The 12,948-nt window shown below is 36.0% G+C and overlaps 1 pseudogene across 1 annotated transcript; it reads left to right on the top strand.

Annotated features, from left to right (window-relative positions):
• The first annotated feature begins 9,361 nt into the window (after positions 1 to 9,361).
• On the top strand, positions 9,362 to 12,337 carry LOC143607344 (serine/threonine protein phosphatase 2A 57 kDa regulatory subunit B' beta isoform-like; annotated as a pseudogene). The gene is made up of 2 exons (XR_013148954.1): positions 9,362 to 10,715; positions 11,799 to 12,337. The product of XR_013148954.1 is annotated as a serine/threonine protein phosphatase 2A 57 kDa regulatory subunit B' beta isoform-like (transcript).
• Positions 12,338 to 12,948: the final 611 nt, after the last annotated feature.

The raw sequence follows: 12,948 nt of genomic DNA, 5'->3' as shown, positions 1-12,948 counted from the left end.
GGCCGATAATAATCCCTATTCATTTTATCGCCACTGGCGGTCTCAGATTCAAAAAAGTTGGCCCCCAGTGGTCCTCCATTAAAAAGGACTTAACGGCGTTATACTTTTTTCCGAATTTTAAACTAGCTTTTTAGGGCTATTAATCGGAAGGAAGATACGAATCGAGTGATATAAAACTTAGTTCCAAACAATGATCTAAACGACTTGATTTTGGTTAATTGTAAATTCAAACACCCGAATTGAAGCATTGCTTCGTCATTTTGAAACACTATTTCGAACTAAGTTTTACACCAATCGACTCGTATCCTCCTAACAATCAAAAGCCCTAAAACATTGGTTTGAAATTCAAAAAAAAAACTAAACGTCGTTAAGTCATATTTAACGGGGGGCATTGAGGGCCAACTTTTTTGAATTTGGGACCTTCAGTCAATGTTGTAAAAGTAGGATTACAAGGCCGAGTACTCTCCGAGTACTCGCTACAAGGTATGTCGCTGAGGCGAGTTTCTGTAACTCCGCCTAGTTACTAAGAATCGGTTAAATGTGGTCAACCTCAACCAGAACCACATCTTATCGGTGAACTTGGACCGATTTTGACTCAAAACAATAAAACATAATTTGTGTTTCAATAATATTAAAGAATAAATATCAATTTTTTATATTAATGATTAGTAATTGTTAGAATATTTTTTTATTTAAAAATATATATCTTTCATTTATAGTGATATTCACCTATTTTGTTATAAATATTAGTAAACTTATGATATTTGACATATATATAATATCCAAAAACTAATTTTCTTTATATTTACCATGTCCGAGTACTCCCTGAGTACTCCGAGTACTCCCCGAGTACCCAGTCGACCGCCTAGGGTCCCGCCTAGCGACTTTTGCAACCCTGCCTTCAGTGGAGATAAAATGAATAATGATTATTATCGGCCAATACAGTATTGAACTTGAAACCTACAACAACCATGCAAACAATGGAGTATACCATGTGAGCTACAAGACACTTTTAGTTAATTTTTGTTTGTATCTAATTTATCTATTGCATATCTTGAATTATTTTGATTTTGGGCCCCATAAATTTTTGGGCTTTGTGCGGTTGCACGGGCTGCACGGCCCTTGGGCCGGCCCTGCCTGCACACACAAACATATCACACTCTCTCCCCACCAGGAGTGTGCAACACGCCCGAACGCGATTAACCCGACCTGACCCGAACCCGAATAAGCTTATTAGGGTCGGGTTAAATAGGGTCAAAAAATATTAATCGGGATACTCAGGTTGACCCGAATAACCCGAATTGTTAATAGGGTCGGGTTTTGGGTCTGGCTTTTTAAAAAAAATCGGGTTTCGGGTTAACCCGATTACCTCATATTAATGATACTGATGTCATAGTCGTAATTGTTATTTAACTTGTTTGAATCATGAATCTAAAACTGCTGTTCAAATGATGAATCTGAAACAATATGCGCTAAAAATTGAAAATTGAAACAATATGATGTGTACAATGTTTACCCACATGAATTGAAATTGAAAACTGTTATGAATTACCGACACCGACACTATTATTTGTATGACACCATGACTTCACCAACTATATTTTTATATGCACCAATTATATTTCGTTTGTCTCCTTAAATAGTACTTTTGCACAGTAGTTTTTGCATTATAAATAGAATGATTTGAACGAAGGTTGATATCCAGAAGTAAAAAAGATATCATATTGTTTACTCAGCATATTTCTTAGTTAAGTTATTACTTCGAAAATATTGTTATAATTAGGGCTAATATCATAACACGTTATCAGCACGAGCCGCTTATATCCTAACCAAGAAAGGTAATAGACACAAAGCAACAAAATGTCAAATATAGCAAAACTCGAATTCCCTGCACTCAACATTTCTGGAGAAAATTATATGTCTTGGACAGCAAATGTCAAAAGACATTTAAAATCTATGGATGTGTTAGACGCAATCCAAGAATACAATGATTGCTCTGACCAGGATAAAGCAAGAGCTGATGTTTTCATCCATAAACATATTGATGAATTACTACACCATGAGTATTTTAATTATGATAACCCATATATGATATGGGAAGATTTGAAAAGCAGATTCGGTCATCTAAAGGAAGTTTACTTCCTACTTCTAGAGATGAATGGAACAGTCTTAGGTTCCAAGATTTTAAGAGGGTAAATAATTACACCTCTGCTTTATACCGAATTTGTTCAAAGCTAGAATTTTGTGGTATCCCGTAACAGAGGAAGAAAAGTTAGAGAAAACTTTCTCCACGTTTCATGCATCAAATATAAACTTGCAAACACATTATCGTTTGCAGAATTTTAAGAGATACTCTGATCTAAATGCATTACTCCTTGTAGCAGAGAAAAATAATGAATTATTGATGAAAAATCATCAATCTCGTCCCACGGGTTCATTAGCAATACCAGAAGCACATGTTGCTCACAAAAGTTCTCATAAAAATTCTGATCATAAATGGGAACAAAGTCGAGGACGAGGCCGTGGACGTGGACGTGGTCATTTTGACAAAAGGCATTTTAATGATCGTAAGCATCCATTCAAATGGAACAATAACTCTTACGGTCGTGGTCGTGGCCGTGGTCGTGGTCGTAACCAGAGAGCCAATAATTATTATGTCCCACACAATACCAATTCCAACCACCAAAATAAATGGAATGAAGCTGGTAGGTTCGAAAACAATGGCACTTCTTGTTTTAGATGTGGAAGTACAAACCACTGGGCAAAGGCTTGTCGCACAGCTCCACATCTGTGTGAACTGTACCAAGCCTCTCTAAAAGGAAAAGAGAAAGAAGTGAACCATGTTGATAACTTTAATAATATCAATGCTGAGCTGAGCGTTGAAGACTTTGGGGTAGAACTTTGAAACAAAGTTGCTTGACTACTATAATTAGATGCAGTTATTAAGTGTGTTCTCATTATCTTTAATTATGTAGTTCCTCTTTCATGTACTACTTGTGTTTCAATTAAATAAAGTTCTTATTAAAATATCATATGTCTTCGTTATACACTTATTTTTTTTCTTAATATTTTTCAAGATTTAAAATGAAAATCACCGGAGCACAAGATCAAACAAATGAAGAAGATATATGTATAGCGGATAGTGGAGCCACGCATACTATACTTAGATCTAAAAAATATTTTTATAAACTGAAACCAACAAAAGGGATCATCAATACAATATCAGGTCCTACAAACTTGATAGAAGGAGTGGGAAAAGCTAATTTAGCATTACCAAATGGTACAAAGCTCAAAATAGAAAATGCTTTATTTTCCCCAAAATCAACAAGAAATTTGTTGAGTTTCAGAAACATATATCATAATGGATATAATACTCGGTCAAGGACTGTTAGTAATGAAAAATATTTGCATATCATAAGCAAAGATCAAATATTGGAAAAATTGCCAATGCTCCATTCTGGTTTGCATTATACATATATAAATGTGCCTCAAGCACATATGGCAGTCAAAGAAAATTGTTGCGATTCTGGTATCATAAATTTATGGCATGACAGATTAGGCCATCCAGGATCCACAATGATGAAAAAGATCATTGAAAATACACATGGGCATCCACTGAAAGGTCAAAAGATCCACAAAATAGATAAAATGCCTCAATGTACATCTTGTTCTCTTGGAAAATTAATTACAAGGCCTTCGCCATTAAAAGTCGATAAAGAAACACCAATGTTTCTTGAAAGAATTCAAGGTGACATATGTGGACCAATTCATCCACCATGTGTACCATTTAGATACTTCATGGTCTTAATAGACGCATCCAGCAGATGGTCTAATATCTCTTTATTATCGACTCGTGATGTTGCTTTTGCAAAATTTCTTGCTCAAATTATTAAATTACGTGCACATTTTCTGGATTATACCATTAAAAGAGTAAGGCTTGATAATGCGGGAGAATTTACATCACATGCTTTTGATGATTATTGCATGTCTGTGGGGATTGTTGTAGAACACCCTGTTGCTCATGTACACACACAAAATGGCTTAGCCGAGTCGTTGATCAAACGCCTACAGCTAATAGCTAGACCATTAATAATGAGGACAAAACTCCTTGTTTCTATTTGGGGTCATGCAATTATGCATGCTGGATCATTAATCCGCGTAAGACCAAGTGCAAATCATAAATACTCTCCCACACAACTTGTTTCTGGAAATGAGCCAAATATCTCTCATCTTAGAATTTTTGGTTGTGCTGTGTATGTTCCTATTGCACCACCACAACGCACAAAAATGGGTCCCCAAAGAAGGTTGGGAATATATGTTGGATATGAAACATCTTCCATCATAAGATACCTTGAACCTTTAACAGGTGATGTATTTACAGCACGTTTTGCTGATTGTCATTTTAACGAGACAATGTTCCCGACATTAGGGGGAGAAATGAAAAAGCAAGAAAGAGATATATCATGGTGTGTGCCATCATTGTTACACCTAGACCCAAGATCAAAACAAAGTGAGACAGAGGTTCAAAAAATAATACATCTACAAGAAATTGCAAATCAGTTACCTGATGCATTTACTGATATAAACAGGGTCACTAAATCTCATATACCAGCTGCTAATGCTCCAGCTCGAGTTGGGATTCCAAGCAAGCAAAACCATAATAATGCACCTCATGAATCTCAAAAACGTTTAAAACGTGGAAGGCCAATCGGTTCAAAGGATAAAAATCCTCGAAAAAGAAAGGGTTCTGAGAAGGATACTGACCCTAAGGAAGGAATGATTGACAAAACCTTCCCTCAGAAAAGAATAAATGATATAACATTTCCTCAGGAAGAAATAAATGATTCCAATAAAGAATTGTCAATAAACTATGGTAAATCACATATAATGTGGGATCGAGATGAAATGGAAAATATTGATGATATATTTTCTTATTCTGTGGCAAGCGATATCATGGAAGAAAATGATGACCCTGAACCAAAATCTGTAGATGATTGTAAAAATCGACAAGATTGGAACAAATGGAAAGATGCTATGTAAGCTGAATTAAACTCACTAAACAATCGAAAGGTTTTTGGACCTATTGTCATTACACCAAAGTCAATGAAACCTGTAGGATATAAATGGGTTTTTGTGAGAAAACGAAATGAGAAAAATGAAGTTACAAGATATAAAGCAAGACTTGTAGCTCAAGGTTTTTCTCAGAGGCCAGGAATTGACTATGAAGAAACGTATTCTCCTGTCATGGATGCTATTACGTTTAGATATTTAATCAGCTTAGCAGTCTCTAAAAATTTAGAGATGCGCCTTATGGATGTTGTCACAGCTTACTTGTATGGATCACTAGATAGTGACATCTATATGAAAATTCCCGAAGGATTTAAACTCCCCGATGCAATAAGCTCAAAGCCTAAGGAAATGTATTCCATCAAATTACAAAGATCCTTGTATGGACTGAAACAATCTGGAAGGATGTGGTAGAATCGTTTGAGTGATTATTTGATAAGCAAAGGATACACAAATAATCTTATTTGTCCATGTGTCTTCATCAAGAAGACAACATCAGGATATGTGATCATAGCTGTGTATGTTGACGATCTAAATTTAATTGGGACACAAAAAGAAATTAATGAAGCAATTGCTCTTTTAAAGAAAGAATTCGAAATGAAAGATCTTGGAAAAACCAAATATTGTCTTGGTTTACAAATTGAGCATATGCATAATGGGATACTTGTGCATCAGTCAACTTATACTGAGAAACTCTTAAAACGTTTCAATATGGACAAAGCAAATCCTTTAAGCACACCGATGGTTGTTAGATCACTCAATGTTGACAATGATCCATTTCGTCCTTGCGAAGATAATGAAGAGATTCTTGGTCCCGAAGTACCATACCTCAGTGCAATTGGAGCACTTATGTATCTTACTAACTGTACAAGACCTGACATTTCTTTTGCAGTTAATTTATTGGCAAGATTCAGTTCATCACCTACTAAAAGACATTGGAATGGCATTAAACATATTTTTCGGTATTTAAAAGGAACTGTTGATTTAGGTTTATTTTATCCTAACGATTCAAAAGAAGGGTTAGTTGGTTATGCAGATGCAGGTTATTTATCTGATCCCCATAAAGCAAAATCTCAAACTGGATATGTATTTAAGAATGGAGGAACTGCGATTTCATGGCATTCTCAGAAACAAACACTCATTGCAACATCTTCAAATCATGCTGAAGTCATTGCATTGCATGAAGCTTCAAGAGAATGTGTATGGTTAAGATCTATGTCACGACACATATTGATTTCTTGTGGACTAGAGAAAGATCGAATTCCAACTCCTATCTATGAAGATAATGCAGCTTGTGTCTCGCAAATGAAGGAAGGATATATCAAAAGTGACAGAACAAAGCATATACCACCAAGATACTTTGAGTATACTCGAGACCTTATTAAAGACAATCAGGTTGAAATGAGATATGTCCAGTCCAGCAACAACTCAGCTGATCTTTTCACAAAAGCACTTTCCACAGCAACATTCAGGAAACATGTTCATGATATTGGCATGCGCCATGTACGAACAATGTAACGACCTGCAATTTGAGGGGGAGCTATATACTGCACTCTTTTTCCCTTAGCTAAAGTTTTTTCCCATTGGGTTTTCCTTTAGCAAGGTTTTTAATGAGACAGTACTTCAAGACCCCGACGTTTTGAAATGGTGTCATCCAAGGGGGAGTGTTATGAATTACCGACACCGACACTATTATTTGTATGACACCATGACTTCACCAACTATATTTTTATATGCACCAATTATATTTCGTTTGTCTCCTTAAATAGTACTTTTGCACAGTAGTTTTTGCATTATAAATAGAATGATTTGAACGAAGGTTGATATCCAGAAGTAAAAAAGATATCATATTGTTTACTCAGCATATTTCTTAGTTCAGTTATTACTTTGAAAATATTGTTATAATTAGGGCTAATATCATAACAAAAACAGAATTGTTATTTGTTATTATGTGAACATAGTTATCTATGTGGCTTTTGCTAGTTGTTGGCTTATTTTAACGATTCATAAGGCTATGTGTAGTGGAGGGGCCACAAATGGGAGTGAATTGTGACACATGGCGCCCAGTCAGTAAAGGGGGCGAATTTGTTTTTAGGGTGTAATGGTGTAGGGGCTACAAATTGGGTCCACAGTATCTTTTTTTATTATTTTCTTTTTATAATTAAACTAATCAATAAAAACCAATTTCTTCAAATAATTATATAAAAATGCATTAATATTAAAAAGAAATACAAAAAAAATACATAACTAAAAAAATACATAACTAAAAATATAAAAAAAACATATAGCTCGGTTGGCGTACATATTTAGGTTCGGGTCGGGAAATTGAAACAGATAGCTCGGTTGGTTTAGGTTCATCGGGTTCCATTGTAGGTTCACGTTCGGTTGGTTTTGCGAACCATGGTGTTGACCGAAAGGAGGGAATGGGTGGTTCGGTTGGTTCGGGTTGTTTCTAGGATTCATTTTGCATATACATATACACACACACAACATATATACATATACATATATATATATATATCACACAACATATATACATATACATATACATATACATATACATATACATATCACACACAACATATATACATATACCTTTACATATATATACACACACACAACATATATACATATACATATACACACACACAACATATATACATATACAAATAGTAATATAATAATATATATACATATATATATCTTACACACACATATATATATAATAATAATATAAACCAACCAAAACAACAAACATGTTGGCGACAAATATACCCCGCCCCCGCCCTTTTTCACCCAATTATCGCCGGGGGGGGGGGGGTGTTCCACCAAAAAATCGCCCCTTTTCGCCCCATATTACCCCGCCACTACACTCGGCCTAAGTCATAAAGTTAAATATTTTATTCTCTCTGATCCAAACTGAAGAATGCTCCAAATTGAAGAATGGTTAATATGCCATGTACCTATTAAATCTGTTAACCTAACCACCAATCAAATACATATAAGTTATAACATGCCACTACACATATCAATTCAACGTCAATTATAAAGGTGACACAGTCCTATTCATTTGTTTTTATGTAAATTCATGCTATAAATTATACTAAAATAAGAAAACATCATTTGAGTTGAGGTTTAAAAAACAGCTCCAAATTCTACTACAACCCAACCAACCCGAAACCTGATTAACCCGAACTCGACTAACCCCAATCTTAATAGGGCCGGGTTGTTGTAAAACCCGATCAACCCCACCTGACTAACACCCGCTACTCCCCACCCTTTCTTCAGGTTGCATCACATGAAATCGATACTCGGAAAGCAAGGCGGCAAGGGTTGGCGACAGTGTACCCGCATGCGCCCGACCGCCTTTAAATAACAAATATTACCGTTGTATTTAGCATTACATGTGCACATTTATAGTACTTCTATCCGATTCATTACCGTTTTCATATCACTACCGGTGTAAATTACTGTTTAGCATTACACGTGTATATTACAATGTTTTCACATCATACATTGTTTTTACACATCACAATTAGCATTACATCTTTATATTTTACAATATTTTCATCACATTCATTATTCTTTTTATGTATTACTTTTAATATAAATGAGTTAAGTTGGACTTATCTATATTTAAGCTTAACTCATTTAACTTAACAGACCTCAATGTCACAAGCCAAATATTTGAAGATCGAGATGCTTGATTTGTGTTGAAACGCTTGGGTTTATTGGCTCGTCCCGGACTTCCTCGGGCGCGGCCTCAGCGGGAAAGAAGGCGTACATGCCTAGTCGTGCTGGCACGACGAACGCATCGCTGGTTGCAAGCTGTTGCCGCTCGCCTGATGAGTCCAAGGCAGGACGAAACCAGCAAGCCCTGATTATGAGCGGACCGATTGGCTGGCCTTCGGGCGCCACACGAAGTCAAAGGGTTGGATCCGTGACATCAAGCTCAACTTATTTCAAGCCCTCTATCTAAAATTCGAGCTCGACTCAACTCGACCCGTGGTTGATCTCAAAGAACAATGTCATACCTCTAACCTCCCAAAACTTTTAAGGCCAATTTTCCTTATTTAGCTTCTCAAAATAAAATATTGTCTAAGGGACCATTTATATAAGTCACATAAAACATAACATAAAGTATTTATTTATTTGTTTATATTTATTTCTTTATACGTATTGGCCAATTATCATTTATTATCATTCATTCGCTTTCATTTCTTTTAGCCCAGAAATCATTTCAAATTATCTCTTCGATCTCGATATATTAATAATATTATTAATAATATTAATATTATTAATCCTTCAATTTCTAGCCGTCCGATCAATGACGTCACCACCGCCATCATCGGTGTTACAAACCCTAGCGGTATTCAGATCCATTTCACCTTTCGTTATTCATTGATTATTATTATTAATGTTATGTTATGTTATTAAACTGATTTAAGAAGCTAGGGTTTCTTACTGATTTGAAATTAGGGCTAATTTGGTCATTTGGTACTTTGATTGTTATACTGGATCAATATGTTGAATAAAATTATGAAACGGGGACAACGGAAGTTGTCGAAAACCGATACCGAGGTTTCCGGTTCGGTTTCGGGTTCGGGTTCTGGTATTGTTGTGAATCACGCCTCGCAGCAGCTTCCGGTTGCTGGCGTGTCGGCTGCGGGGGTGCGGCTGGTACGGGGAGTGTGGAGACGTTGCCGATGTTTCGGGAAGTGCCGGTTCCCGAAAGGCAGCAGTTGTTTGCTAGGAAGTGTTACGTGTGTAGCTTCGTGTTTGATTTTACGGATACGTTGAAGTCGGTTAAGGAGAAGGAGATTAAGCGGGTGAATCTGGTGGATCTCGTTGATTACGTTCAGTCGGGTTCGAGTAAAGTTAGTGAGGCGAATCAGGAAGAGATGATTAGGATGATTTCGGTTAATATTTTTAGGTGTTTGCCGCCTGCGGCTCATGAGAATACCGGGTCGGTGAGTATGAAGGCCGATGAGGATGAGCCGTATCTTGAACCGTCGTGGCCGCATTTGCATCTTGTTTATGAGCTTCTTTTGAGGTATATTATTTCGACAGATACTGATACTAAAGTTGCTAAGAAGTTTATTGATCATTCGTTTGTGTTAAAGTTGCTCGATATGTTTGATACCGAGGACCCGCGTGAGCGGGAGTATTTGAAAACTATTTTACATAGAATATATGGGAAGTTTATGGTGCATCGCCCGTTTATTAGGAAAGCGATCAATAATATCTTTTATCAGTTTATCTATGAAACCGAAAGGAATAGTGGGATTGCTGAGTTATTGGAGATTCTTGGAAGTATAATTAATGGATTTGCGTTGCCAATGAAAGAGGAACATAAGTTGTTTCTTGCTCGGGCGCTTATACCGCTTCACAAACCTAAATCGATTGCTACTTATCATCAGCAGCTTGCGTATTGTATCATTCAGTTTGTTGAGAAAGATAACAAATTGGCTGATACTGTTATTAATGGTTTGCTAAAATATTGGCCAATCACTAACTGCCAAAAGGAAGTTCTATTACTCGGAGAGCTTGAAGAAGTTCTAGAAGCAACGCAAGCAACCGAGTTTCAACGGTGCATGGTTCCTCTTTTTAAACAGCTAGCTCGGTGCCTTAATAGCCCTCAATTTCAGGTTTGAAATCTCCTCAATCTTATGTTTGTCGGGATCTTTAATGTCAATGTTGTCAGTCTCATAACACTATCTAACTTGGGTAAATTATAGTTTTTGTCAATATTATATATAGGGTAACTTGCAGATCGTGTTCTTTAACTTCAGGAAGTACTAAAACTGTCACTGAAGTTCATACGTTGTCACACTTTTAGTTGTTTTGGTGTTAACTTTTTCTGCTAGTTTTTCAAAAAAATGACCGCTTTGCTCTTAATTTTATTATATGCATAGTCAGTGCCAATCCAACACGAGATTTTTTTATTTCAATTTTAGTTCTTGTATTTTTTTCCATCGTATTGTTTTATTGACCTTTATATTGACAATATTGTATCGAACAAATTGTAATTCATCATGATAAGCAGCTCTATTAATTTCTGCCCCATAGGTTTTAGGTTTGATTTTTTACCTGTTGATTCAAATGATGGGTTCGTTGGATTAGCTTTGCTACTCGGATTTTTGGTTGAAAAAGTGGATAACCTAGAAATAGTAACAAAATGTTAAATTCTCGCAATTGTTTTTTTTTCCTTCAATTTTTCTCATGTCGGGTAGCTCACAAGCGGCTTTGCTTGTTTACACCCCTTAAATAATCAATTAATTTGTTTATAATATAATATAATAATAATAATAATAATAATAATAGTAATAATAATAGTAATAATAATAATAATCTAGAAAATTAAATAACTCAATCAAACAAACGAAAATATATCAAGTTATTAAAGAAATTACATTTCAATAAAACAAATAAGTTGATTAAAAGTAAAAGAAAAATAAAAAGAAAAACAATAACTTTGTATGCAGCACAGTTTGTTCTTTGTAACTTTATAAGGCCAAAATGTTCATTTTTGAAAAACTAACAGAAAAAGTTAGCACCAGTTGGTGGAAATGGCGAAAAGCATGACGGCATAAAAATTTCAGGGGCGTTTTGTGTACTTATTAATGTTAAAAGACACGATCTGCAAGTTACCCTATACATAAAGGACAAAAATTGTATTTACTCATCTAACTTTACTATTCGTGTAACGTATGCGGTGGCATTAATTACAGGTAGCAGAACGAGCCCTTTTCATGTGGAACAACGAGCACATTGTGAGCTTAATTGCCCAGAACCGAACCGTGATTCTACCAATCATCTTTGAAGCCCTGGAGACCAACATTCGGGGCCACTGGAACCCTGCGGTTCACGGGCTCACGAGCAACATCAGAAAAATGTTTATGGAAATGGACATGCAATTGTTTGAAGAGTGCCGGAAGCAATATGCAGATAAACAGGCCCGTGACAAAACAGTTCAAGATCAACGTCAACAAACATGGCAAAGATTAGAAGGTAGTGTTGATGTGCATCAAATAAGGTGAGTGAATCTCAGTGTTGTTTTTTAGTCTTTGTTTTCCGTTATTACCCCTGCAACCGAACCGGATGTAGATTTAGGTTTAGATGTGATTTTTTGGATTTAGAAATGGTTTCTTTTCTTTTTTTCTTTTTTTTTATTGTTGCAAAGTTTTATGAATGGGTGAAGAGAGGTGTGTAAAATTGTATGTGTTACTTAAAGTTTTTGCTTTTACATTTTTAAGGTGTACATATTTTGATATATAAGGGTATATTAGCCCTGCTTGCGGTGCGCACATATGATGTATATATGTGTGAACCCTCGGGTGGGCAAAAGTGAAATTGCACTAATTTTGACGTTATTTTACTAATCTCCTGAAAATAACGTTAAAAGTGACGGACGGTTAATCAGGCATCATGTAGTGGCGTTGATAGCTGAAAGATAAGGGTACATGCACCGATCAGCAGGTGTCCCGATGATTGAGTGCTATGTGCCTTATGTCCAAGGCTTGATGCAAAACTACTATCGAGCCGGGGGTCTCACCGGAAGCAGCCTCTCTATTCCTATGGGGTAGAGGTAAGGCTGCCTACATCTTACCCTCCTCAGACCCTACCATAGCTTTGCTATTGGTGGGATATACTGAGTACGATGATGATGATGATGATGATGATGATGATGATGATGATATTTTGATATATGATTGGTTTTAGATGGAAGTGTTTCTTCTTTTTGGATCTAATTTTTAATGTTTGTATGATTGTTTTACCTCTACTTTCAATTATTGTTTGTTTACTGGGCTGAATAAATGTACCGAACTGGCTGAGTTGGTTGGGTCGGTCAGAATGGTAAAATGGTTCGTCAACAGTTTT

This window comes from Bidens hawaiensis, unplaced genomic scaffold (assembly GCF_021521415.1).
Source record: "Bidens hawaiensis isolate Kalapana, Puna unplaced genomic scaffold, B.hawaiensis_p1.1 tig00002123_1, whole genome shotgun sequence".
NCBI classification, from domain to species: domain Eukaryota; kingdom Viridiplantae; phylum Streptophyta; class Magnoliopsida; order Asterales; family Asteraceae; genus Bidens; species Bidens hawaiensis.
Note: the sequence above shows the minus strand (reverse complement) of the source record. Positions and strands in the feature narration are given on the sequence as shown.